Source organism: Papio anubis, chromosome 2 (genome assembly GCF_008728515.1).
Source record: "Papio anubis isolate 15944 chromosome 2, Panubis1.0, whole genome shotgun sequence".
NCBI lineage: Eukaryota > Metazoa > Chordata > Mammalia > Primates > Cercopithecidae > Papio > Papio anubis.
Window position 1 is genome coordinate 182,841,702 of NC_044977.1, and position 27,343 is coordinate 182,869,044.

General features: G+C 44.3%; 1 pseudogene; it reads left to right on the forward strand.

Annotated features, from left to right (window-relative positions):
* Positions 1-19,411: 19,411 nt before the first annotated feature.
* LOC101013403 lies at positions 19,412-20,086 on the forward strand (annotated as a pseudogene).
* Positions 20,087-27,343: the final 7,257 nt, after the last annotated feature.

Below are 27,343 nucleotides of genomic sequence, written 5' to 3' on the forward strand. Positions count from 1 at the left end.
TGGTAGGTAAGAGGTCTGATGTCTTATTGTTTAGATGCAGTGATCTGGTAAGTTTCAGTTTATTGACACTATCTAGGAGGCCTGATGGTTGGATGCCAGAGAAAGAAACTGAGAAAAGATAAATGTAACTTCCTCAAGTTTCAAAACTGGGAGGGTCAATTTCCATGTTTATTCAAAAGAAGCCATAAATATCAGTTCTATGGGACAACTGGACCAGTTTCAGAGGTATATTAGGAGAACACATCCTATTGCTTTCAAATGCATGACCAGGTCTGGCAATGCAACTGCATCTGAGCATCTTCTAAGAAAATGATTAAAGGCTGGCAGGGTGCGGTGACTCACACCTGTAATCCCAGAACTTCAGGAGGCCAAGGTGGGTGGATCATCTGAGGTCAGGAGTTCAAGACCAGCCTGGCCAACATGGTGAAACCCTGTCTCTACTAAAAATACAAAAATTAGCTGGGTATGATGGCGGGTGCCTGTAATCCTAGCTACTCAGGAGACTGAGGTGGGAGAATCACTTGAACCCGGGAGGCCCAGGAGCCAGAGGTTGCAGTGAGCCAAGATCGCGCCATTGCACTCCGGTCCAGGCAACTGAGCAAAACTCCATCTCAAAAAAAAAAAAGAAAGAAAGAAAGGGATTAAAGGCTGTTCCTGCCCTCAATATCACACTTTAAGGAGAAGTACAGACACATTAAAAAATACATAAATCAGCATAAAAATTCCAATGGTAGAGTGTTTAAGCTGCAGTGAAAGCGTAGAGAAGGAAGAATCAAGTCTGAAAAGCTGGAAGAAGCTAAGAGGGCAAAGACCTATCTCACACAGCATCATATTCCCAGGGTCCAGGCACAATGCCTAACAAAAAATTAGTGCTCAATAAATATTTCTTGAGTTGAATTGAGTTAAACTGAATTTGTTCACAACACAGTGTTTAGCCCTAGGAATGCGGCATTAACAACACAAGCCGGGTGCAGTGACTCACACCTGTAATCCCAGCACTTTGGGATGCCAAGGCAGGAGGATAACTTGAGGTCAGGAGTTCAAGACCTGCCTGGGCAACATAGCAAGATCCCATCTCTACAAAAAATAACAACAAAAAAAAAACCCCAGATGTGGTGGCATGTGCCTATACTCCTTGCTACTCAGCAGGCCGAGAAGAGAAGACTGCTTGAGCTCGGGAGTGCAAGGCTGCAAAGAGCCATGATTATACCACTGCACTCCAGCCCGGGTGACAGAGCAAGACCCTGTCTATGAAAAGAAACAAAAATGAAAACGAAAAACCAGACAGTTCACACCTTTGCTCAGCTTACAATCCAGTGCAGTTCTTCACAAATTTTAGCACCCATCAGAATCTTCTAGAAAACTTATGAAAACTGGCCGGGTGCAGTGGCTCACGCCTGTGATCCCAACACTTTGGGAGGTTGAGGCAGGCGGATTACCTGAGGTCAGGAGTTCAAGACCAGCCTGACCAACATGGGGAAACCCCATCTCTACTAAAAATACAAAAATTAGCTGGGCGTGGTGGTGCATGCCTGTAATTCCAGCTACTAGGTAGGCTGAGGTAGGAGAATTGCTTGAACCTGGGAGCCGGAGGTTGCAGTAAGCCGAGATTGCGAATTGCACTCCAGCCTGGGCAACAAGAGCAAAAGTCTGTCCCAAAAAAGAAAAAAAGAAAAAAAAGAAAAAAGAAAACTTATTAAAACCCCAATTGCTGGAGCCCATTTTCAGAGTTTCCCATTCAGCAGGTCTGTGGTGGGGCCCTAGAATTGGTATTTCTGACAGTTTCCCAGGAAATGTTGGTGCTATTGGTCTGGGTTGCATACTTTCAGAGCTACTGGTCAAGTGCAATAGTTCTCAACGCTGGCTACACACTGGAATCACTTGCCTAACTTTAAAAAATACCCTGCTAGGAGCATCAGCCCAAACCTATTAAACGTAATTTTAATGTGCAGGTCAGCATTGAAACCACTGATATGACAAATAGGAGTAGTTAATATTATTTGCTTGCTTGCTATGTAACAGACACCACTTGAAGATCTAATACATATTATGACATTTAGGAACCCCATTTTACAGATGAGAAAACTGAGGCTCAGAGAAGCGAGATAAACTGGCTGAGATCATATAAGGCCAGCACAGTGGGTCACACCTGTAATTCCAGTACTTTGGAAGGACAAGGTGGAAGGATCACTTGAGCTCAGTAGTTCAAGACCAGCCTGGGCAATATAGGGAGACCCTGTCTCTACAAAAAAAAAATTAACTAGCAAGGTGCTGGTTGGGTGCAGTGGCTCATGCCTGTAATCCCAGTACTTTGGGAGGCCAAGGCAGATAGATCGTCTGAACTCAGGAGTTCGAGACCAGCCTAGGCAACATCACGACGGGGGGACCCTCGTAAAAAAAAAAAAAAAAAAAAAAAAAAATTAGCCAGGCATGATATACAGTATAGTACAGGTGTTTACCTGTAGTCCCAGCTACTCGGGAGGCTGAAGTGAGAAGATTGCTTGATTCCAGGAGGTTGAGGCAATAGTGAGCCTTGATTGCACTACTGCACTCCAGCCTGAGTGACAGAGCAAGATCCTATCTAAAAAAAAAAAAAAAAAAAAAAGAGCATCCTAGGCGCGGTGGCTCACACCTGTAATCCCAGCACTTCGGGGGCCGAGGCAAGTGGATCACAAGGTCAGGAGATCGAGACCATCCTGGCTAACACGGTGAAACCCCGTCTCTACTAAAACTATAAACAATTAGCTGGGTGGCTGAGGCAGGAGAATCACTTGAACCCGGGAGGCAGAGGTTGCAGTGAGCCGAGATCACACCACTGCACTCCAGTCTGGGTGACAGAGCGAGACTCCATCTAAAAAAAATAAAAAATAAAAAAATAAAAACTCATAATAAGCAAGCATTAGTAGGGGAGGAGGGATTGAACCCAGGTATCTCTGACAACAGAGTCCATGCTTATAACCATCATATGTCAGCACCACATGGGCCTCACAGAAACACTGCCCCTGATTTGAATATTGAATGGTGAGTAGAAGTTCTCCAGGCAGGCAAAGGAGGAAAAGCATTTAAATACTGAGCTCCACACCTTTGGAGATGCCAAAGGAGAGGCAGGAAGTTAGAGGTATACTAGGAGGGATTTCTGAGCTAGGTAGGAGGGCAGGATGAGATGATCACTGTGGCCCACCTTCCTCCAAGAGCCTAGAATTGTAGAATGAGGCAATCTAGAACCTGATGGCTGCTTTATTTGTAGAAACCTTTCAAGAGGAAAAGGAGAAAAATAGGAGCACTGACATTTGCTCAGAGTTGCCCTGAAAGAATAATGAGCATATGCTCATTTACAGCATTTAGTTCTTTTTTGAGCATCTACTGCTTGGTCCTGAAATCTTACCCGTCCGAAAACAACTTTATGCTAGTTATCATGCTCTATAAATATTCACAGATAAGAGCCAGGAAAATGTAGGACAGAGGCTATCCATATTTATTCATTTAAGTGTTAAAATCCATGATTAATTTTTCTCCAAGTTTCCTGATACGTGTATTCTTTCTTTTCATATGCTAGTTTATATTATACACTTTAGTGTTTCATGTGGAAAATTTAGAAAATACAGAATAATGCAAAGAAGGAAATAAAAACTATTGTAATCTCACTGGCCAAAGGAAACTACTGTTGAAATTTTGGGCTGGGTGTGGTGGCTCATGGCTATAATCCTAGCAGTTTGGGAGGCTGAGGTGGGAGGATCACTTGAGCTCAAGAGTTCAAGACCAGCCTGGACAACACAGTGAGACCTCACCTCTAATTTAAATAAATAAATAAATAAGGCCAGGCATGGTGGCTCATACCTGTAATCCCAGCACTTTGGGAGGCTGAGGCATGTGGATCAACTGAGGTCAGGAGTTCAAGATCAGCCTGGCCAACATGGTGAAACCCCGTTTCTACTAAAAATACAAAAATTAGTTGGGTGTGGTGGTGAGCACCTATAATCCCAGCTACTCAGGAGGCTGAGGCAGGAGAATCATTTGAACCTGGAAGGAGGAGGGTCAGTGAGCGGAGATCATGCCATTGCACTTCAGCCTGGATACCAAGGGTGAAACTCCATCTCAAAAAAAAATTAATTAATTAATTAAAAACTAAATTTAAAAAAAAATAAATTTTGGTTATGACTTTCAGAAATGTTTTCTCCAAGTGTATGTATGTATTCCAAAAATGGAATCAGGCTGTAAATACAATATGTAATCTCTATTTTTCACTTGATATATTGTGATCTTTTTTAAGTCTTTAGATTTAACTTCTATAAATTATTTTATAATTATAAATATGTGAATTCTTTTTTTTTTTTTTTGAGATGGAGTCTCTCTCTGTTGCCCAGGCTGGAGTGCAGTGGCACAATCTCGGCTCACTGCAAGCTCTGCCTCCCGGGTTCACGCCATCCTTCTGTTTCACTCTCCCAAGTAACTGGGACTACAGGCGCCTGCCACCAAGCCCAGCTAATTTTTTGTATTTTTAGTAGAGACGGGGTTTCACCATGTTAGCCAGGATGGTCTCGATCTCCTGACCTTGTGATCCACCTGCCTCGGCCTCCCAAAGTGCTGGGATTACAGGTGTGAGCCACCGCGCCTGGCCGTGAATACCTTTTAATAATGATGCACTGCCGGAAAACTGCAGTGGGTAAGAAAAGTCAGTCAGTACGGTATTTGTCATTGCTATTATTGTACTGTCCTGAGGCTGCCGTCATGAAGTGTGGATCCATAAAATAGGTGGAGATTCATCTGTGAGTCATTAGTAGCTGACTCAAGAGGAACCAACAATGTTTACTCTCTGAATAGGTGTTTCTACCTTTGAGAGGTGATTCAACTTACATTTTTAATCTTGTTCGAGTGAGTAAGGATTGTGAACTTGGAGCACTGGTAGAGTGCTTTTCCTCGTTGCTAGTAAAATAGGAAATGGAGGGACTCAATGCAGAACTCCCTTCCCAAGGTTACCTTTCCTCCTTCGCAGGGAACTGCTGCCTCCCAGAGGATAAATGCACAGTGAAGGTCTTAATGCGAAGCCCGTGGCCACTGAATGTGTTTCCCTTCTTAATGAATGCATTTCCCTCCTTTCTTTTTCTTGTTCTTACAGGGTTTCTGTGTAATTTCAGTTTACCCAAGAGTTTTCTAATTTCTTTTGTTATGTGCCTGTGATTTTTTTTTTTTTTTTTTTCCTGAAGCCCATATATATCCGGGAGGACCTGTGACTCCAAAAGGGACTCCACCCTTTCTGAAGACTTCAGTAGTAAAAGCTTTCTATTCCTGGAGAATTGCTGTGGATATGTCACAAATAACAGAGGCAGGAGCCTCCTTCGAGAGAGGCCTTTGACTTAAGTATAGAATAACTCACCCATGGAAAAATGAGAAAGTCAAGTCCAGTAAAGTACCTAAATTCGAGGGGGCTTTTATAATTGTTTTCAAAAGACCACTAAGACATTATACATATCTAAGAAAAACAGTCGTAAAGATTATCAAGAAGAGGCCAGGCATAGTGGCTCATGCCTGTAATCCCAGCACTTCGGGAGGCTGAGGCAGGTGGATACCTGAGGTCAGGAGTTTGAGACCAGGCTGGCCAACATGGTGAAATCCCGTCTCTAATAAAATACAATAAATAAACAAATAAGCTGGGCGTGGTGGCGGGCACCTGTAATCCCAGCTACCTGGGAAGCTGAGGCAGGAGAATTGCTTGAACCTGGGAGGTAGAGGCTGCAGTGAGCCAAGATAGTGTCATTGCACGCAGCCTGGGTGACGGAGGGAGACTCTGTCTCAAAAAAAAAAAAAAAAAAAAAAAAGATTCCCAAGAAGAGTGAGTCATTGGCCGGGCACGGTGGCTCATGCCTCTAGTCCCAACACTTTGGGAGGCTGAGGCAGGCAGATCACCTGAGGTCAGGAGTTCGAGACCAGCCTGGCCAACATGACGAAACCCCGTCTCCACTAAAAAGCACAAAAACTAGCCGGGCATGGTGGTGCACGTCTATCATCCCAGCTACTCAGGAGGCTGAGGCAGGAGGAGAATCGCTTGAACCTGGTAGGGGGAGTTTGCAGTGAGCCAAGATTATACCACTGCACTCCAGCCTGGGCGACAGAGCATACCCCATCTCAAAAAAAAAAAAGTGAATAATAAAACCTGAAAGGAAAAGGTAAATGCTCTTCTGTTACCTTGTCTATAGGAGCCCAGCAGTAAATTACACTCTATGCCTTATGGAAATGCATCCAGTACATGCTGGTTTTCAGAAGATGAAAACTTTAAAAAACTTTATTTAGGCCGGGCGCTATGGCTCACGCCTGTTAATTCCAGCACTTTGGGAGGCTGAGGCAGGCAGATAACTTAAGGTTAGGAGTTCAAGACCAGCCTGGCCAATATGGTGAAACCCCATCTCTACCAAAAATACAAAAATTAGCCAGGTGTGGTAGTGGGCACTGGTAGTCCCAGCTACTCGGAAGGCTGAGGCAAGAGAATCTCTTGAACCCAGGAGGCGGAGAGTATAGTGAGTGGAGATCGCACCATTGCACTCTAGCCTGGGTGTCACCGAGAGACTCTGTCTCAAATAAATAAATAAATAAAAAGTAAAAAAATTTTTTTAAACTTTTTTTAATGTATATTTTTTCTTTTTAAAATCTAAAGATTACTTTAGAACCTGTGGTGAAAAAGCAAACAAAAATTTTGACTAGGAAAACATTATTTCCAAGAGGAAAAACTTAAGTTCAGATGAGAGTAAAAACTATATCTGACCAAAATAATATTTAAAAGATATAAATTGGCCAGGTGTGGTGGCTCATACCTGTAGTCCCAGCACTTTGGGTGGCCGAGGCGAGCGGATCACCTGAGGTCGGGAGTTAGAGAGCAGCCTGACTACAGCCTCGACCTCCCAGGTTCAAGTAATCCTCCCTTCTCAGCTCCCCCAGTAGCTTCTCTTAATGTTAACACCTTACAGGATCAGAGTACAATGATCAAAACTAAGATATTAACATTGGCGCAATGCTATTAACAAAACTACAGATTTTATTCTGGTTCCCAGTGAGCTTCTATTCATTTTATTTTATTATTATTATTATTATTATTGAGACAGCGTCTTGCTTTGTTACCCAGTCTGGCGTGCAATGGTGCCATCTCAGCTCACTGCAACCTCCACCTCCCAGGTTCAAGGGATTCTCCCGCCTCAGCCTCCTGAGTAGCTGGGACTACAGGTGTGTGCCACCATGCCCAGCTAATTTTTGTAATTTTAGTAGAGACAGGGTTTCACCATGTTGGCCAGGCTGGTCTTGAATTGCTGACCTCAGGTGATCCGCCCACCTCGTTCTCCCAAAGTGTTGGAATTACAGGCATAAGCCACAGTGCCCAGCCTATTTTTATTTTTATTTTTGAGACAGAGTCTTGCTGTGTCACCCAGACTGGCTGAAGTGCTGCGATCTTGGCACACTCTAACCTCTGCCTCCTGGGTTCAAGTGATGTTCATGCTTCAGCCTCCAGAGTAGCTGGGATTACAGGTGTGCACCACCACACACAGTTAATTTCCTGTGAGCTTTTAAGTTATGCTTTAAAACCTACTTGGTTGGGTGCAGCGGCTCATGCCTGTAATCCCAGCCCTGTGGGAGGCCGAGGCAGGCAGATCACCCGAGGTTGGGAGTTGTACAGATTTTGTATTTAAATTTTAACTTTCTATCACAAATATTTTTGCAAATGTTTAAAATACTAGATGATATTCTGAAGATTTTTAAATTTTCATATATGTAAACAATAAAACATACAATTTATATTGGAAAAAGTGGCACACTATAAAATTAGGAGTTTGGCTTAAAGGATCCCTTAGATTATCACCTGAGAAAGACTTTTATCTCTTTTGTCACTTGATCACAAGGTGGGTTTTTTTCTTTTTCTTTTTCTGCTTTCAGAGACAAGACCTCAGTCTGCAGCCCAGGCTGGATTACAGTGGTGTGACGATAGCTCACTGCAGTCCCAAACTTGATCTTCCTACTTCAGCCTCCCAAGCAACTGGGACTATAGGCAAGTGCCACTGTGTCCAGCTAATTTTTTTTTTTTTTTTTTGTAGAAACAAAGTCTCACTCTGTTGTCCAGGCTGGTCTTGAACTCCTGGCCTCAAGGGATCCTACCGCCTTGGCCTCCCAAAGTGTTGGGATTAAAGGCATGAGCTGCTGTGCCCGGCCAATCACAAGGTTTTGAAAGCAAGAAAACATAATTATCCACTTAATTGTAAAGATTCCATTCCTAAGTCTCTCATCAAAAACAGCGGTTCTCAAAGTGTAGTCCTCAGATCAGCAGCACAATTCTCTGGGAACTTGTTAGAAATGCAAATTCCCAGCAACCTATGTTTTAACAGAATTGGGTGATTCTGAAGGCGAAAATTTAAGAATTTCTAATTTAGAGAGTTGTCTTGATGACAAAGGGAGGTGAGGGGAAGAAGAGACTAAAAGAAAAAAAATTCCAATGGGACATTCAACCTGTTAACAGGAAGGTCTGTTTCACACTTTGTTTTTAAGAATTTAGATTGTACTGGCGGGGCGCGGTGGCTCACGCCTGTAATCCCAGCGCTTTGGGAGGCCGAGGCGGGCAGATCACGAGGTCAGGAGTTCGAGACCAGCCTGACCAACATGGTGAAACACCGTCTCTACTAAAAATACAAAACCTAGCTGGGCATGGTGGCACGTACCTATAGCCCCAGCTACTCAGGAGGCTGAGGCAGAAGAATCACTTGAACCCAGGAGGCGAAGGTTGCAGTAAGCCTTGATCACGCCACTGCACTCCAGCCTGGGCGCCAGAGTAAGACTCCGTCTCAAAAAAAAAAAAAAAAAAAATTCCAATGGGACATTCAAGCTGACTGTTAACAGGAAAGTCTTGTTTCAGACTTTGTTTTTAATAACTTAGATTGTACCGGCTGGCCGCAGTGACTCACGCCTGTAATCCCAGCACTTTGAGGACAGTGTAATTTGTACTTTATGTAAGTGGTTACAGATAAATGTACTTTGGTAACTGAAATTTGCACTGTGTTGTGGGAGGACTGGTCATGTCTACCTGAAATTTTTGCATATTGGAACCATGCGAAGAGAAAATTGCCTACATTGATTTCTTCTTTTTTTTTTTTTTTTTTTTTTTTGAGACAGAGTCTCGCTCTGTCACCCAGGTTGGAGTGCAGCTGGAGACAGGTGGATCACAAGGTCAGGAGTTCGAGACCATCCTGGCCAACATGGTGATGAAACTCCATCTCTACTGAAAATACAAAAATTAGCTAGGCGTGGTGGCATGTACCTGTAGTCCCAACTACTTGGGAGGCTGAGACAGGAGAACTGCTTGAACCCAGGAGTCGGAGGTTGCAGTGAGCCGAGATCGCACCACGGCACTCCAGCCTGGGCAATAGAGTGATACTTCGTCTTAGAAAATTTTAAAAACTGGGCCGGGCGCGGTGGCTCAAGCCTGTAGTCCCAGCACTTTGGGAGGCCGAGATGGGCGGATCACGAGGTCAGGAGATCGAGACCATCCTGGCTAACACGGTGAAACCCCGTCTCTACTAAGAAATACAAAAAATAGCCGGGCGAGGTGGCGGGCGCCTGTATTCCCAGCTACTCGGAAGGCTGAGGCCGGAGAATGGCGTGAACCCGGGAGGCGGAGCTTGCAGTGAGCTGAGATCCGGCCACTGCACTCCAGCCTGGGCTACAGAGCGAGACTCCGTCTGCAAAAAAAATTTAGATTGTACTTTGTTTCTCGTAAGTACAGATTCACCTTTGTGACACAGCAAGGTTTGGACTTGGCCACCTTTGACCTGAGTGAACTGTTTCCAAAAACAACAAAACAATTTACATACACCTAATATATTGATAGCCTCTTCTGCCAGAAACCAATTTGATCATTTTCTTGTCAAGAAATCAATGTAGGCAGGTCGGGCACAGTGGCTCATGCCTGTAATCCCAGCACTTTGGGAGGCCAAGGCGGGCGGATCACAAGGTCAGGAGATCAAGACCATCCTAACTAACATGGTGAAACCCTGTCTCTACTAAAAATACAAAAAAATTAGCTGGGCATGGTGGCGGGTGCCTGTAGTCCCAGCTACTCGGGAGGCTGAGGCAGGAGAATGGCGTCAACCTGGGAAGGTGGAGCTTGCAGTGAGCCGAGATCGTGCCACTGCAGTCCAGCCTGGGCGACAGAGGAGACTACGTCTCACCAGAAAAAAAAAAAAAAAGAAAGAAAGAAAGAAAAAAGAAATCAATGTAGGCAATCCTCTCTTTGCATGGTTCCAATATGCAAAAATTTCACATAGATATGACCAGTCCTCCCACCACACAATGCAAATTGCAGTTACCAAAGTACATTTATCTGTAACCACTTACATAAAGTACAAATTTCACTGTCTTCAAATAACAGATGTGTGTTGTGAGCAGTTACCAGTCACATCAATTCTTTCAAAGTGTATTGATAAGTCACTGTGCATTTGTTATTTGGTTCATCCACAGTCTAGCAGAGTATGTAGTTGCTTCTTTGTCTCCGAGTGATAAATGCACATGACAGTTTGCAAAAATAGGTCATCAAAAAAGGGAGGAGCTGGGTGGTGACTAGCACCTGTAATCCCAGCTACTGGGGAGGCTGAGGTGGGAGGATCACTTGAGCCCGAGTTAGAGAGCAGCCTGGGCAAAACAGTGAAACCCTGACTGCAAAAAACAAAAACAAAAACAAAAAAACAGTATTAAAAAAATTTTTTTTAATTTAAAAAGAGGGTACTGCTCATTAGCCAGGAATGGTGGCGGGCACCTGTAATCCCAGCTACTCAGGAGGCTGAGGCAGGAGAATCACTTGAACCCGGGAGGCAGAGGTTGCAGTGAGCCAAGATTGCACCACTGCACTCCAGCCTGGATGACAGAGTCAAAAAAAAAAAGAAGGAATTGCTCAATGAAGATGAAAGTGAAGCAAAGAAAGAAAAAGTGATATTGTTAGAAGTGGAATTGGATGTGAGTAGAAGATACCCCACTTGGGAAATGTTGATCCTGCTGTCATTCTTGAGATAAGATATGAAGCCAGAGGAATTTTGTGAAGGGGAATTTATCGACATAAATGTGGAACATGATTGTGAGAAAAAGGATAAAGATGTCCCAGAGAAAGTGATGTCTGCAGAAAAACTTCACATTAAAGAGATCCCTCAGACTTCACAGCATTGAAAACACAAAAGATAAAACCTTGTAAGCAAAAATAAGTTGTCAAATTGTACTACTCAGAGAGCTGGAACCTAGATCAATAGGCTTTCAGGGAATTAGGGGTTGACAAATTGTATATTAAATTGGGAATATGTTAGTTCAGAAATTGTTGTGTCTTATATGCATTACCTTTAAAGTTTTATTTCCTCTTGGTTGATATTCTTAATAAGTAATTGATCTTATAATAATATTTAAATCATTGTCTTTTTTCTAAAACATAGAAATACTTGTGAATTTTCTTAATTAAGCCAGAAAAGGATTTTTGGTGCTTCTCTCACATTTATGTTGGTTAAAAAGAAGGAATGGAGGAGAAAGGAGAGAGAAAGGGGAAGACTCTCACTTCCATGTTTTTTCCTTTTTCTTCTCTTGAGACAGGGTCTCATTCTGGAGCCTTGACCTCTCCTGGGCTCAAGCGATCCTCCCATCGTAGCCTCCTGAGTAGCTGGGGCTACAGACATGTGCCACCACGCCTGGCTAATTTTTGTATTTTTGTAGAGACGAGGTCTCTGCTATGTTGCCCAGGCTGGTCTCAAACTCTTGGCCTCAAGTAATCTGGTCACCTGGGTATCTCAAAGTGTGGGGATTACAGGCTTGAGTCATCATGCTTGGGATCAATTTTTTTATTTTTTTATTTTTATTTTTTAGACAGAGTTCCACTCTTGTTGCCCAGGTTGCAGTGCAACGGCACAATTTCAGCTCACTGCATCGGCACAATTTCAGCTCACTGCAACATTTGCCTCCCAGGTTCAAGCGATTCTCCTGCCTCAGCCTCCTGAGTAGCTGGGATTACAGGCATGCGCCACCACGACCGGCTAATTTTGTATTTTTAGTAGAGATGGGGTGTCTCCATGTTGGTCAGGCTGGTCTCAAACTCCCAACCTCAGGTGATCTGCCCGCCTTGGCCTTCCAAAGCGCTAGGATTACAGGTGTGAGCCACCGCGCCTGGCCCACGTTTTCTTTTTTGTGTAGTATATAATTACTATCTTAGGGATTCAATTCTTCTATGTCTTAGTCTTTTTTTATTATTTTTTATTTTTATTATTATATTTTTAACAGAGATGGGTTTTTGCTGTATTGCTCAGGTTGTTCTCTAACTCCTGAGCTCAGGAAATCCTCCTGCCTCAGCCTCCCAAAGTGCTGGGATTACAGGCATGAGCCACTGTGCCCAGCGTATTTTAGTCATTTTAAATGTGCTCATTGCATGTACTTTTTCAGATAATCTTTCCATAATCCGAAATTCACGACCATGCACCTGGCTGTTTGTTGTTGGGACTGACTCACAGGCATGGTGAGCAGGTTCCATGTATGTCTGGAGCATAAGTTCATCAGTAGCAGGGCTTGCTTTTTCCTGAGAGAATTCATCGTGAGAAAGAGTCCTGGCATGTCTGTTCTCTGTTGACTTCTTCCGAGAGTCTTGGAACGTCACTGGGCTTGTACACATTTCTATAAGTTCTCATATTAGAGTTTGGGGTACCACATAGGTAAAAAAAATTCAAACTCTAAACCCCTATGAGAAACTAAACTCTGAGATGTTAACAGTGAGGGAACACGGGTGAAACGAATATGGAGAAACTCTGTGTACTACCTGTAGCTTTTCTGCAAACTTACAGTTATTCCAAAATAAAAAGTATTTTTTAGGCCAGGCACAGTGGCTCATGCCTGTAATCCCAGCACTTCGGGAGGCCGAGGAGGGTGAACCACTTGAGATCCGGAGTTTGAGACCAGCCTGGCCACCATGGTGAAACCCCATCTCTACCAAAAATACAAAAATTAGCCGGGTGTGATGGCGTATGCCTGTAATCCCAGCTACTCGGGAGGCTGAGGCAGGAGAATTGCTTGAATCTGGGAGGCAAAGGTTGCAGGGAGCTGAGATTGTGCCACTGCACTTCAGCTGGGGCGACAAAGTGAGACTCTGTCTCATATATGTATGCATATGTACACACACACACACACACACACACACACACATATATATATATATATATATTTTTTTTTTTAATGAAGCCCCTAGATTACTAAAGCCAATTCAACCCTTAGGTCGTTTGGAAGGAAAATAAATCTCCCCAAAATCAAAGTCAAGCTGGGAACTGCGTAGGGCAAACCTGCCTCCCATTCCATTCCTAAATAAGATAGCTACAAAGAGTTTAAAAAGCTACATACCTCCCTCACAATCTGCCCACCAGGAAATTCCCTGCGGACAAAGTACAGGCTGAACTCAAAGTCATCGCTCTGCTCACATAAGACAAATGCATATCTGATTGCTTCCTTTGCCCTGCTGTTTCACCAAGCCAGAGTAAGACATAAGTGACTATTCTGGTAAATTGTGCCTTCAGTGAAAGGCTAATCAGAAACTCAAAAGAAAACATTTGTCTCTTATCTACCTATGACCTGAAAACCTCCTCCTTGCTTCGAGTTGTCCCGCCTTTCTGGACTGAACCAACGTACATCTTACAATGTACATCTGACATGTCTCATGCCTCCCTAAATTGTATAAAGCCAAACTGTACCCAAACCACCTTGGGGCACCTGTTGTCAGGATATCCTGAGGCTGTGTCACAGGTGCATCCTTAACCTTGACAAAATGAAGTTTCTAAATTGAATGAGACCTGTCTCAGATACCTTTTGGCTTACAGTAGTCAGAGTCAGCTTATATCCTTGTTGGTCTTCACTTTCCTCCTCATTTGATATATCTGCCAATAGTCCTTTTGCCTTGCACGCTCAGCTATGAATTTAAAATAATTTGTGTTCACCAGGTTCAGTGGCTCACATCTGTAATCCCAGTGACTCAGGAAGCTGAGACAGGAGGATTGCTTGAGATCAGGAATTCAAGACCAGTCTAGGCAATATAGCAAGATCCCCATTTCTTAAAAAATTAGCCAGGTGTGGTGGCACATGCCTGTAGTCCCAGCTACCCAGGAGACTAAGGTGAGACTATAGCTTGAGCCCAGGAGTTTGAGGCTGTGGTGAGCTACGATTGCACCACTGCACTCCAACCTGGGCAACAGGCCAAGACCCTGCCTCTGAAAAAGAAAAATTGTGTCATAATTTATCTAGTATTTGTGAAAGTTATCAGGTCATATTAATTCACTACACATAGCCTTAATTCCACATTTTCTCTTTAACCGGCACTAATCAAGCTTTCATCCCTACCACTGAATTTGTTCTAGTCAACATTACCAACAGCATCCATCTTGAAAATCCAGTGGTCATTTCTTAGTAGTCATATTAATATTTCATCAGCATTTAAACCTTCGAGAAATCCCTCCTTGAAACTCCATATTCTCTTGGTTTGTCACACTCTCTTCTTTTTCCTACCTCTCCTAGGTCTTCTCTGTGGACTCATACTCCTTTGCTGACCTTTAAATGTTGAATATGGCCGGGCGCGTTGGCTCACGCCTGTAATCCCTGCACTTTGGGAGGCCGAGATGGGCAGATCACCTGAGGTCAGGAGTTCGAGACCAGTCTGGCCAACAAGGTGAAACCCTGTCTCTACTAAAAATACAAAAATTAGCCAGGCATGGTCACAGGCACCTGTAATCCCAGCTACTCGAGAGGCTGAGGCAAGAGAATCACTTGAACCCCGGAGGCGGAGGTTGCAGTGAGCCAAGACCTTGCCATCGCACTCCAGCCTGGGCAACAAGAGTGAAACTGCATCTCAAAAAAATTAAATAAATAAAAATAAATGTTGAATATTTCTGGACTCAGTCCTCTATCCAGTCTCATAATTCTATGCTCATTCTCTATTTGATCCCAACCAGTCCAGTGATTTTCAATGCCATATATATGTCAATGACTCCCACACTGAGATCTTCCAACCTGATTTCTCACTCCCAATCCCTGTTGCAGGCTTACATATACAACTTTATATAACTGCCCACTCAACATCCCTGTTTGAGTGTCAGACTTAATATGACCCAAACAAAATTCTCAGTTTGGTGTCAACAATAGCAGCAAACAGAAGAGAGAAGTAAATCTATGGCATAGCAAAAACCTCTTCGTGGGATACTAGGCAGGCTTTTGAGTGCACACATGGCCCTCCCCAAGTCTAACAATATGACACAGAAAAAAAAAAACAGTTCTCTACATAATCACCAAATGTCAGGTGTACCTTCATGAGGGCCCTCAATCCAGAGGTCTTTTTATTCACTATTTTTGGAGAATAAACCTCTAGCCAGAGTGGAGGAGGGAAAGTTGCCTAATTACCTGGGGCAGGGGGAGAAATTCCTGAAGTTCCACTGCATTTTCAACAGATTTTCAACCAGCATCTGTGTTTTACTCTCACGTCCCCATGTCCAAAGGCGCCTGGTGCCACCAGTTCCTGGTCTTTGGGTCTTTCCGCAGCTTAGATGAAGTTGCTTGTCAGCTTTCCTCACTTCCCTTTTAGGACTAAGCTTTCTCCCATCTGCTAGTTTCGTCATCGTTTTCCCATTTGCTTTCCAATTTAAGCAGCTTTGTGGGCTGTTGTCTCTTTTCCAATTTTCTTTAGTGTTTAAGTCTTTTTTTTTTTTTTGAGACAGGGTTTTTCTCTGTCACCCAGGCAGGAATGCAGTGGCATGATCTTGACTGACAGCAGCCTCCACCTCCCCGGACTCAGGTGATCTTCCCACCTGTAATACCACACCCAACTCACTTTTTGTTTTTTTGTTTTTTTGTTTTTGTTTTTGTTTTTGTAGAGGCGGGGTTTCGTCATGTTGCCTAGGCTAGTTTCAAACTCCTGGGTTCAAGGCATCCACCTGCATCAGCCTCCCAAGGTGCTGGGATTACAGATGTGAGCCACCATGCCCGGCCTTTAAGTCCTTTTTAATAACACTTTTTACTGTACTTTAGTGAGCTTTCAGGAGAGAGTAGAAGCTAAATAGCAATCTTCCGATTTTTTTTTCTTTTTTTTTTTTTTTTATTATTGTACTTTGAGTTCTAGGGTACATGTGATTTTAACCAAAATTCAAGACTGTAATCCATAGAGACGAAATCCCGTTTGAAGAGGAAGGGCAAGAAGGAGCGAAGGTAGGGCCATGGGAGCCCCTGGGAGCCTCGAAATCCACCTAGATCCACACACTATTCAGAGTTCCCTGGGAAGCCCTGAAACCTCAGTTCTCACTAATTAGCCTACAGGATTGCCCTGGGGAACTCACATTTCGGTTCACTCAAGCACAGCACTTAAGCAACTATCTTGAGATAAATCCTTTAATATCCATACAATCCAACCCTTTCCAGGCCTTTTACTTATAAGAACCAAGGGGACTGCAAAGAAAGCGCCAAAGTTGGAAAACAGGTGCCCCGAAGGCACATTTAGTAATTATGCCTCAGGTGTACCCTGTTGAACATCCATTCCTAATGATTCCTCACTGTCTACAAACACAGCTGAGAGATCAAATAGAGATTGAGTACCTCTATTTTATCAGACTGACTTAGATCTGATTAATCTAAATTGCCATATACTTACAGAAATGCATGCCCTGACTCTGCTTTTGAAACCTGGAACATCACTAGGTTCTCTTTTTTTTTTTTGAAACAGGGTTTCACTCTGTTGCCCAAGCTGGAGTGCAATGCTGCGATCTCGGTTCACTGCAACCTTCAATTCCCGGATTCAAGCAATGTTTGTACCTCAGCCTCCAGAGTAGCTAGGATTACAGGCGCCTGCCACCACACCTGGCTAACTTTTTTGTATTTTCAGTGGAGCCAGGGTTTCGCTATGTTGGCCAGGCTGGTCTCAAACTCCGGCCTCCAGTGATCCACCTGCTTTGGACTCCCAGAGTGCTGGGATTACAGGCGTGAGCCACCGTGCCTGGCCTACTCAGTTCACTTTATTTTTTTATTTTTTGAAATGGGGTTCCGCTCTTGTTGCCCAGGATGGAGTGCAATGGCATGATCTCAGCTCACCGCAACCTCCGCCTCCCAGATTCAAGTGATTCTCCTGCCTCAGTCTCCTGAGTAGCTGGGATTACAGGCATGTATCACCATGCCTGGCTAATTTTTTGTATTTTTGGTAGAGACAGTGTTTCTCCATGTGGTCAGGCTGGTCTTGAACTCCGGACCTCAGGTGATCCGCCCGCCTCAGCCTCCCAAAGTGCTGGGATTACAGGCGTGAGCCACCGTGCCAGGCCATACTTAGTTAGTTCACTTTCAATAGATTTTCCTTTCAATATCTACTTCAGTGAATCTAATAGATTCAACAGTTGAAGGCAGGAAAATCATGAAGTTCCCGTTGAAGAACTCCAAAGGATCTTTTGCCTTTTACTTATTCTGGAATGAGGGAGTTCAGACTGGGAGCATCTCCTTTGCTTTCTGCAGGGAGTTTGCCAACTGGGTTTATCACAGCACCAGCCTTATCCGAAAACCAAGTTTTGAGCTGTGTTCATATTAGAAGCACCCTAGGCCAGGCAGCTTGAGAACAGGAGTTTGAGACCAGCCTGGACAACGTGGCAAAACCCTGTCTCTACAAAAAATACCAAAATTAGCTGGGTGTGGTAGTACGTGCCTGTAGTCCCAGCTACTGGGGGCAGGGGTGCTGAGGCAGGAGGATGGCTTGAGCCCAGTGAGCCACGATCATGCCACTGCACTCCAACCTGGGCCACAGAGTGAGACCCTGTCTTCAAAAAAAAAAAAAAAAAAAAAAAAAAAGACCAGACATGATGGCATGTGCCTGTAATCCCAACTACTTGGGAGGCTGACGTGAGAGGATCACTTGAGCCCAGGGGGCAGAGGGAACAGCTCAGGAAGTTTCAGTATTTCTTATCATATATAATGAGAGACAGAGCCTTGTGTTAGAAAACAAACAAACAAACAAACAAAACTTTTTTTCTCTAATGTCTCGCTACAACAATCAACACAGAAGACTTCTGTCACCAGACATGTGGAGATGTCCCCCCACACACCAAGCAGAGGACACCAGCTGAGTGTCTTCCAGTTTAATTCAATTCTGACGTTATCTTCCTGGATAGCCTCAGAAACCACAGGTTGAGGGCTCAGTCCTGCAAGTCTGCACTGCCCCTTCTCACCATTCACAAGTCCATGCCTCAGGAACTTCTGACCAACAAGCTTCAGGTTGGGGTTCCCACAAACTCCTCTTTGGGTTTGATTAATTTGCTAAAGTGGCTCATACAACTCAAGGAAACATTTAAGTTTACTGGTTTATTATAAGGATTTTTTAAAAATATGAATAAACAGATGAAGAGATATTGATACATACCTACATACAAACCTACATACTGAGAGGTCTGGAAGGGTCCTGAGCACAGGAACTTCTGTGCCTGAAAAGTTGGTTGAAATAGTTCTTTTTATTTTTTTTTTTTGAGATGGAGTTTCGCTCTTGTTGCCCAGACTGGAGTGCAATGGCGTGATTTCAGCTCACTGCAACCTCTGCCTCCCAGATTCAGGCAATTCTCCTGCCTCAGCCTCCTGAGTAGATGGGATTACAGGCACCCACCACCACGCCGACCTAATTTTGTATTCTTAGTAGAGACGAGGTTTCTCCATGCTGGTCTCGAACCCCCACCTCAGGTGATACACCCGCCTCGGCCTCCGAAAGTGTTGGGATTAAGGGCACGAGCCACCGCGCCTGGCTGTTCAACAAGTTCTTATTCACCTTCCTGTCAGCCTCCATGTGTTCAGGTCTCCAGAACTCCCTAAACCCTGTCCTCTTGGGCCTTTCATGGAGACTTCTTGGATAGGCATGACCGAAGCATGGACAACCATGTTGAAATGTGATTGGACAAAAAGGGAATGATCTAAACCCAGCAAGGCCTGTCTGTTCAGATTCTTCTTGGCTCTTCAGTGCAGCATTCTTACCTCCAGGTTATGAGGCAGAACTTCCTCTGGAATGGAGAGTTTTATGACTCACAATTAGAGTCCTGTGTCAGGCAAGTGAAAGAAGGCGAGAGAAGGTCAAAGAGAGAGAGTCTGTTTACTGTGACATGGGCTATGGGAGTTATAAGTCACGAACCATGGATGAAAACGCATATATTGGCCAGGTGCTGTGGCTCACGACTGTAATCCCATAGCACTTTGGGAGGCTGAGGTGGGAGGATCACTCGAGCTCAGGAGTTCTAGAACAGCCTGGGTAACATAGTGAGACCTCATCTCTAAAAATAAATAAATAAGTAAATAAAACACACACATACACACACACACACACACACACACACACACACACACACAAAATAGTATCACAAGTTCCTGGGAAAGCAAAATGGATGGGTGTGTGTCTAACCTAATGGTCTGCAACCTGGCCTACAGAGGAAGCTGGAAGAGTTGAAGGAGAGTATTCTGGGCTATTAATTCCTGGCTAGTAGAACTGACCAGAACAGCAGAACTGCATTGCACTGGGCATGCTCAGCCAGACAGGCAGAAATTGTTGAATTTTTGTTGCAACTTGGAGTGCCAGTGAATGATAAAGGCGATGCAGGTTGGTCTCCTCTTCATACTGCGGCTTCCGCTGGGCAGGATGAGATTGTAAAAGCCCTTCTGGGAAAATGTGCTCAAGTAAATGCTGTCAGTCAAAATGGCTGTATTCCCCTACATTATACAGCTTCCAAACACAGGCATGAGATTGCTGTCGTGTTACTAGAAGGCGGGGCTGATTCAGCTGCTGAGGACCGTTGTGAGGCTACAGCAATGCACCGTGCAGCAGCCAAAGGTAACTTGAAGATGATTCCCATCCTTCTGTACTACAGAACATCCACGAACATCCAGACACTGAGGGTAACACTCCTCTACACTTAGCCTGTGATAAGGAGAGACTGGAAGAAGCAAAACTGCTGGTGTCCCAAGGAGCGAGTATTTACACTGAGAAGAAGAAAAGACACCCCTGCGAGCGGCCAAAGGTGGCCTGGGTTTAATACTCAAGAGAATGGTGGAAGGTTAAACAGCTTGGATTTTTTTTTAACCTACTCAGGATGCTGAGGCAGGAGATAGTGTCTTGCTCTGTCACCCAGACTGGAGTGCAGTGGCACAATCTCGGCTCACTGCAACCTCCGCCTCCCGGGTTCAAGCAATTCTCCTGCCTCAGCCTCCTGAGTAGCTGGGACTACAGGCATGTGCCACCACGCCCGGCTAATTTTTTGTATTTTTAGTAGAGACAGGCTTTCACCATCTTGGCCAGGCTGGTCTCGAACTCCTGACCTCAAGTGATCTGGCTGCCTCGGCCTCCCAAAGTGCTGGGATTACAGGCATGAGCCACCGTGCCCGGCCCTATTCTTACTTTGTATGTTGTGTTGTTGTTGTTCCCAGTGTCCTGGAAACTAATGTACTTGTGCACAAGACATCATCTACGAACGATAAAGTTTTCTCACCTTCAAAGTCGTATAAACACGTTGACCCGCTGAGTTACTTGTTCTAAGGTTACAGCCTGCTTTCCAGGCATCGAGTAACTGTTGAGATTGCTCTACTGCTGTCATATATTCTTGTGTATTGAATTCTGGTTAATTTTGAGTAACTAATTCTGTGGCTGTTGTGGGTTTTCAGCACCCTCCCATGTACCTTATATCCCTTTTTGAAACAGCTCCAATAGAAATAAGCCAGCGGTTCTGCCAGATGTTTCTATGTGGATTCTGTAATGTGCCTCCATACAGTTAAAACACCATAACTTGTTGTTCACGCTTACTCAGGCCTACGCCAACATTTCTGGTTTTGTTCTTTTGTTTTTGTTTTTGTTTTTTGGAGTTTCACTTTTGTTGCCCAGGCTAGAGTGCAATGGTGCGATCTCAGCTCATTGCAACCTCTGCCTCCTGGGTTCAAGCAATTCTCCTGTCTCAGCCTCCTAAGTAGCTGGGATTACAGGCACATGACACCACGCCCAGCTAATTTTTGTATTTTAAGTAGAGACGGGGTTTCATCATATTGGTCAGGCTGGTCTCGAACTCCTGACCTCAGGTGATCCGCCTGCCTCGGCCTCCCAAAGTGCTGGGATTACAGGCGTGAGCCACCGCGCCCGGCTATTGTTTTGTTTTTTGAGACGGAGTCTCGCTCTGTCACCCAGGCAGGAGTGCAGTGGCGTGATCTCGGCTCACTGCAACCCTTCCTCCCGGGTTCAAACAATTCTCTTGCCTCAGCCTGCTAAGTAGCTGGAATTATAGGCGCGTGCCACCACGCCTGGCTAGTTTTTGTATTTTTAGTAGAGATGGTTTTTCACCACGTTGGTCAGGCTGGTCTTGAACTCCTGACCTCATGATCTGCCAGCCTCCGCCTCCCAAAGTGCTGGGATTACAGATGTGAGCCACTGTGCCCGGCCACATTTCTGTTTTGTTCAGCCATGAGATTTAATTTATTTCTGTGATAGGAGGAACATTTCTTTTTTTTGAGATGGAGTTTCACTCTTGTCACCCAGGCTGGAGTGCAATGGCGTGATCTCAGCTCACTGAAACCTCTGCCTCCCGGGTTCAAGTGATTCTCCTGCCTCAGCCTCCCAGGTAGCTGGGACTACAGGCATGTGCCACCATGCATGGCTAATCTTTTTTTGTATTTTTAGTAGAGACAGGGTTTCACCATGTTGGCCAGGCTGGTCTTGAACTCCTGACTTCAGGTGATCCACCTGCCTTGGTTTCCCAAAGTGCTGGGATTACAGGCGTGAGCCACTGTGCCCAGATGAACATTTACACATTTAGTGGACCAAATTTTAAGTTGGAGGGAGTGCTCTAAAATAATAAACAATAATAGGCCATGTACCCACGTATTTTTTTGATGAGCTATTTACTCTAAAATAAAATGTATGACTTTTTTAAAAAGGAAGTTTTAAAATACCTATATCGAGTAATCTTGTATTGAAAAGAATGTTAAGCTTGTTAAAATGATATGTAACAAAAATGTATTTTGATTTGTATTTCGGAAACTAAAAAATAAAATGTTGAAAGAAAAAAAATCCCAAGCCTGATAAATTATAATGAAGTTTTTCTTCACCAATCTGTTTCCTTTAATCCTGATCTCACCAGACTATACATATTCCTCACCCTTTCTTTTTATTTATTTTATTTTATTTATGTATTGTTTTGTTTATTTTTTTTTTTTTTGAGACAGGGTCTCACTCTGTCACCCAGGCTGGAGTGCAGTGGAGGATAACAAAGTAATGGTGAATACTTTGAAAATTTGAAGTACTTGACATAATAGCTTTCTTACAACGCATATTAAGTGATATTGTAACTTACAGTTTCTTTCGTTTAGATCAAGGCTAAGCCCAAAATTTTAAAGGAAAATAAAAATGAAAGGGCACTACCCCTGACTCTTTTCTCTCTTTAGGGAAGACTCAAAGATCTTCTAGGAGATAGTATCAGAAAGTACCAGCGACTTATACATCACTTCAAGTGTTTCAATGGGGACAGACAGGAAAGTGGCATAGTGGTGGTTCTAGGAGATATTTTTTCCCCCAAATCCTAGTAGCATAATCAAAAATAATCTTCACCAGCAACAACTGAAAATACTTATGTGGCTAGTTACAGACTTCAGCAGTCCCACTATTTAGAAAACAATATCTAGCTGGGTGAGGTGGCTCACGCCTATAATCCCAGCACTTTGGGAGGCCGAGGCAGGCAGATCACCTGAGGTCGGGAGTTTGAGACCAGCCTGGCTAACATGGAGAAACCCCGTCTCTACTAAAAATACAAAAAATTAGCCAGGTATGGTGGTGGGTGCCTGTAATCTCAGCTACTAGGGAGGCTGAGGCAGGAGAATTGCTTAAACCTGGGAGGTGGAGGTTGCAGTGAGCTAAGATCGCGCCATTGCACTCTAGCCTGGGAGACAGAGCTAGGCTCTGTCTCAAAAAAAAAAAAAAAAAATTTACCTTTGGCTCTGCCATGATTTGGCTAATGACTACAGATTCCAGTAGGCTACAATCTGTCAGTACCAGCATATCCCAAACAGTCAGAAGATTTCAGATAGAGTATTCATTTTGATACTTATCTGATTATTTTAATCAGCATTGAAAAAAGATAACAAATTAAACCTGTGATTTCACTGAAGCTAAGTAAATGTAAATTGTAACTTATAGTTACAATAATTTGTTAAGAAAAATTAGCCATCCCAGCACTTTGGGAGGCTGAGGTGGGAGGATTGCTTGAGGCCAGGAGTTTGAGACCAGCCTGGGTAAGACCTCATCTCTTAAGAAAAAAAAAAAAAAGGAAAGAAAAAAAGAAAAATTAGGTAAATATGTCAAAGAGTATTCAGGTATAGCAAAAATTATGAAGCCTGAATAACTGAAGAATGACTGGATTTATAGCAACAAAAATAAGGTCTGTAAACTGCTGCTTTGCTTCTGAGTTGGCTGCACCTCAGCCTTAGATGCAGGGACTACATTTAAGGGGCACCCTTACCAACCCATGACATAGGCTCAGCTTTGAATTTGGGCAAACACCATACAAAGTCTACAGATAGTATCAGCAGAAGTAACAAACAAAACAACTCATGCGGGAGTAAATAGGACGAACTATTCTGTCACCCTGAGCTTGGTTCCTTAATATAGTAGGAGGCAGAGGTAGCAGTGAGGGGAGATGGTGCCACTGAACTCCAGCCTGGGCGACAGAGCAAGACCCTGTCTCAAAAAAAAAAAAACCCCACACACAGGCTGGGTGCGGTGGCTCACACCTATAATCCCAGCACTTTGGGAGTCTGAGGTAGGTGGATTGCTTGAGGTCAGGAGTTCGAGACCAGCCTGGCCAACATGGTAAAACCCCATCTCTACTAAAAGTACAAAAATTAGCCAGGCATGGTGGCTTGTGCCTCCCTGCTACTTGCAGGGCTGAGGCAGGAGGATCACTCGAGCCCAGAAAGCAGAGGTTGCAGTGAGCCGAGATGGTGCCAGTGCACTCCAGCCTATGTAACAGAGTGAGACTCTGTCTCAAAAAAAAAAAAAAAAAAAAACAATCTTCAGATGGAAAGATTATCCTGGATTATTCAAGTGGGTCCAGTGGAATCACAAAGTCCTTATAAGAGGGAGGCAGGACATTGGGAGGCCGAGGCAGGCGGATCGTGAGGTCAGGAGATTGAGGCCAGCCTGGCTAACACAGAGAAACCCTGTCTCTACTAAAAATACAAAATATTAGCCGGGCGAGGTGGCAGGTGCCTGCTAGTCCTGGCTACTTAGGAGGCTGAGTCAGGAGAATGGCATGAACCAGGAGGTGTAGCTTGCAGTGAGCTGAGATCGCATCACTGTACTCCAACCTGGGTGACAGAGCAAGACTCCGTCTCAAAAAAAAAAAAAAAAAAAAAAGAAGGAGGCAGGAGGGTCAGAGTCAAAGGTGTAACAATGATGAAAGCAGAGGTCAGAGTGATGTGACTAGGAGCCAAGAAATGCAGGCAGTCTCTAGATAATGAAAAAGGCCTGCCCTGGAGTCTCCAGAAGGAACACATCTCTGCCTACTGCTTGATTTTAGCTGTGAGACCCATTTCAGATCTTTGGGTTTTTTTAACTAAATATTCAGACTTCAAGGAGACCATTTCAGATGTTTAATATCCAGAGCTGTAAGATACTAAATTTGCAGCCGGGGTGCAGTGGCTCACACCTGTAATCCCAGCCCTTTGGGAGGCCAAGGCGGGTGGATCACCTGAGGTCAGGAGTTCGAGACCAACATGGTGAAACCCCGTCTCTACTAAAAAAACAAAAATTAGCCGGCCGTGGTGTCGGGCGCCTGTAATCTCAGCTATTTGGGAGGCTGAGGCAGAAGAATCGCTTGAACCCGGGAGGCAGAGGTTGCAGTGAGCCGAGATCATGCCACTGCACTCCAGCCTAGGTGACAGAGTGAAACTCTATCTCAAAAAAAAAAAAAGATACTAAATTTGTGTTGTTTTTAAGTCACTGAATTAGCAGTTTTAGTTACAGCAGCAACAGAAAACTAATACAAGCACCAAGGCACTGGGCTTTATATTGTGAGACACACAAAGATTAATAAAACATAATCTACCTCTCGTGGATACTTGTAAGAGACGCAAACAATACTAAATAAGCTAGAGTCAGCGCGGGTGGTCAAGCCTGTAATCCCAGCAGCACTTTGGGGTTGAGACGGATGGATTTGCTGTCAGAGATCGACCATCCTGCTATCGACGGGTAGGGGCCCCCGCCTCTACAAAAAATACAAAAAAACTAGTCGGGAGTGTAGGAGCCTGGAGGTTGAGGCAGGAGAATGGCGTAAACCCGAGGGCATGGAGCTTGCAGTGAGCTGAGATCCGCCACTGCATCTAGAAATGGAAGCATGAGCCAGACCTGGGGCCCTAAAAAAAAACTGGGGCCAAGCTAGAAACATGGTGAAGTGATAAAAGCAGCAGTGCACGGCTGTGGGAGTCCAAAGGAAAGAAATCACTGTTTCTAGGGTTATTCATAGTGGAGGAGGAGGTTTTTGAGCTGATCTAAAAGGATAATGTAAATTTTCTTTTTCTTTTGGGGACATGGTCTCGGCCTGCTCACCCAGCAAGAGGCAGGCGGATCTCTGCTCACATACTGCAGCTCCACCTCCCAATTCAAGCATTCACTCAGACCTCGCTCACTGCAGCCTGCCTCTCTGAGCCTGCTATCCACTCACCTCAGCCTCCTGAGTAGTTTGGACTGCAAATGTGAGCCACTGCACCCAGGAGTAAGATAAGTACTTTTTTTTAATTGAGTCTCTCTCTGTCACTTCAGGCTGGGCTTAGTGGGCGCCATCTCGGGCTCACTGCAACCTCTGCCTCCGGCTCAAGGGATTCTCCTGCCTCAGCTCTGGAGTAGCTGGGACTACAGGCACGTGCCACCACACCCAGCTAATTTTTTGTATTTTTAGTAGAGACAGGGTTTCACCATGTTGGCCAGGATGGTCTCGATCTCTTGACCTGTGATCCACCCGCCTCAGCCTCCCAAAGTGCTGGGATTACAGGCGTGAGCCACCGGGCCTGGCCCATGTTGCCCTTTAATAGCCACAGTTCATCTCTCTCCTGCCCCCATTCTCTCCTTAACCCCTAACAACCACTACTGTTTTCTATTTCTATAATTTTGTCTTTTCAAAAATGTTATATCATGCAGGAGGTAACTATTTATTTATTTATTTAGAGACAGAGTCTCACTCTATCACCCAGGCTGGAGTGCAGTGGCATGATCTTGGCTCACTGCAACCTCCACCTCCTGGGTTCAAGCAATTCTCTTGCCTCAGCCTCCAGAGTAGCTGGGATTACAGTCATGTGCCACCATGCCTGGCTAATTTTTGTATTTTTAGTAGAAATGGGGTTTCCTCATGTTGGCCAGGCTGGTCTCAAACTCTTGACCTCAAGTGATCAACCTGCCTAGGCCTCCCAAAGTGCTGGGATTACAGGCATGAGGTACCGCGCCCGGCCAGGGGGTAACTTTTTAGCATGGACTTAAAATTCAGCATAATTCTGGAGATTCATGCAAGTTGTGATATGTAATAATAAATAGACCCTTTCTTTTTATTCCTGAGTAGTATTCCACAGTATGAATATGTCACGGTTTAACCATTCATCCATTGAAAGACATCTGGATTGTTTTCAGTTTCTGCCTATTATAAATAAAGCTGCTACGAGCATTCATATCAGAGTCTTTGTGAGAACATAAGTCTCCATTTCTCTCATCTAAATGCCCGAGTGAAATTGCTGGATCACATGGTATGGTGGTGGTTACCTGTTTAGCTTTTTAAGAAACTATTACTGTGGCCAGGTGCAGTGGCTCACATCTGTAATCCCAGCAGTTTGGGAGGCCAAGGCGGGTGGATTATCTGAGGTCGGGAGTTTGAGACCAGCCTGGCCAATATGGTGAAACCCTGTCTCTACTAAAAATACAAAAATTAGCCAGGCATGGTGGCAGGTTCCTGTAATCCCAGCTACTCGGGAGGCTGAGACAGGAGAATCACTGGAGCCTGGGAGGTGGAGGTTGCAGTGAGCGAAGACCATGAAACTGCACTCCAGCCTGGGCAACAGAGCAAAATTCCATATAAAAAAAAAAAGAAAGAAAGAAAGAAAAGAAAAGAAACTATTACTGCTTTCCAGGTGGCTACACTTCATTTTACATTTCCACCAGCAGAGGACGACAGATTCAGTTTCTCTGCTTCCTTGTCAGAATTTGTTGTCACTGTTATTTTAGCCATTCTAATAGGTGTATAGCAATATTTCATTATGGTTTTTATTTGCATTTCTCAAATGGCTAATAGTGTTAAAC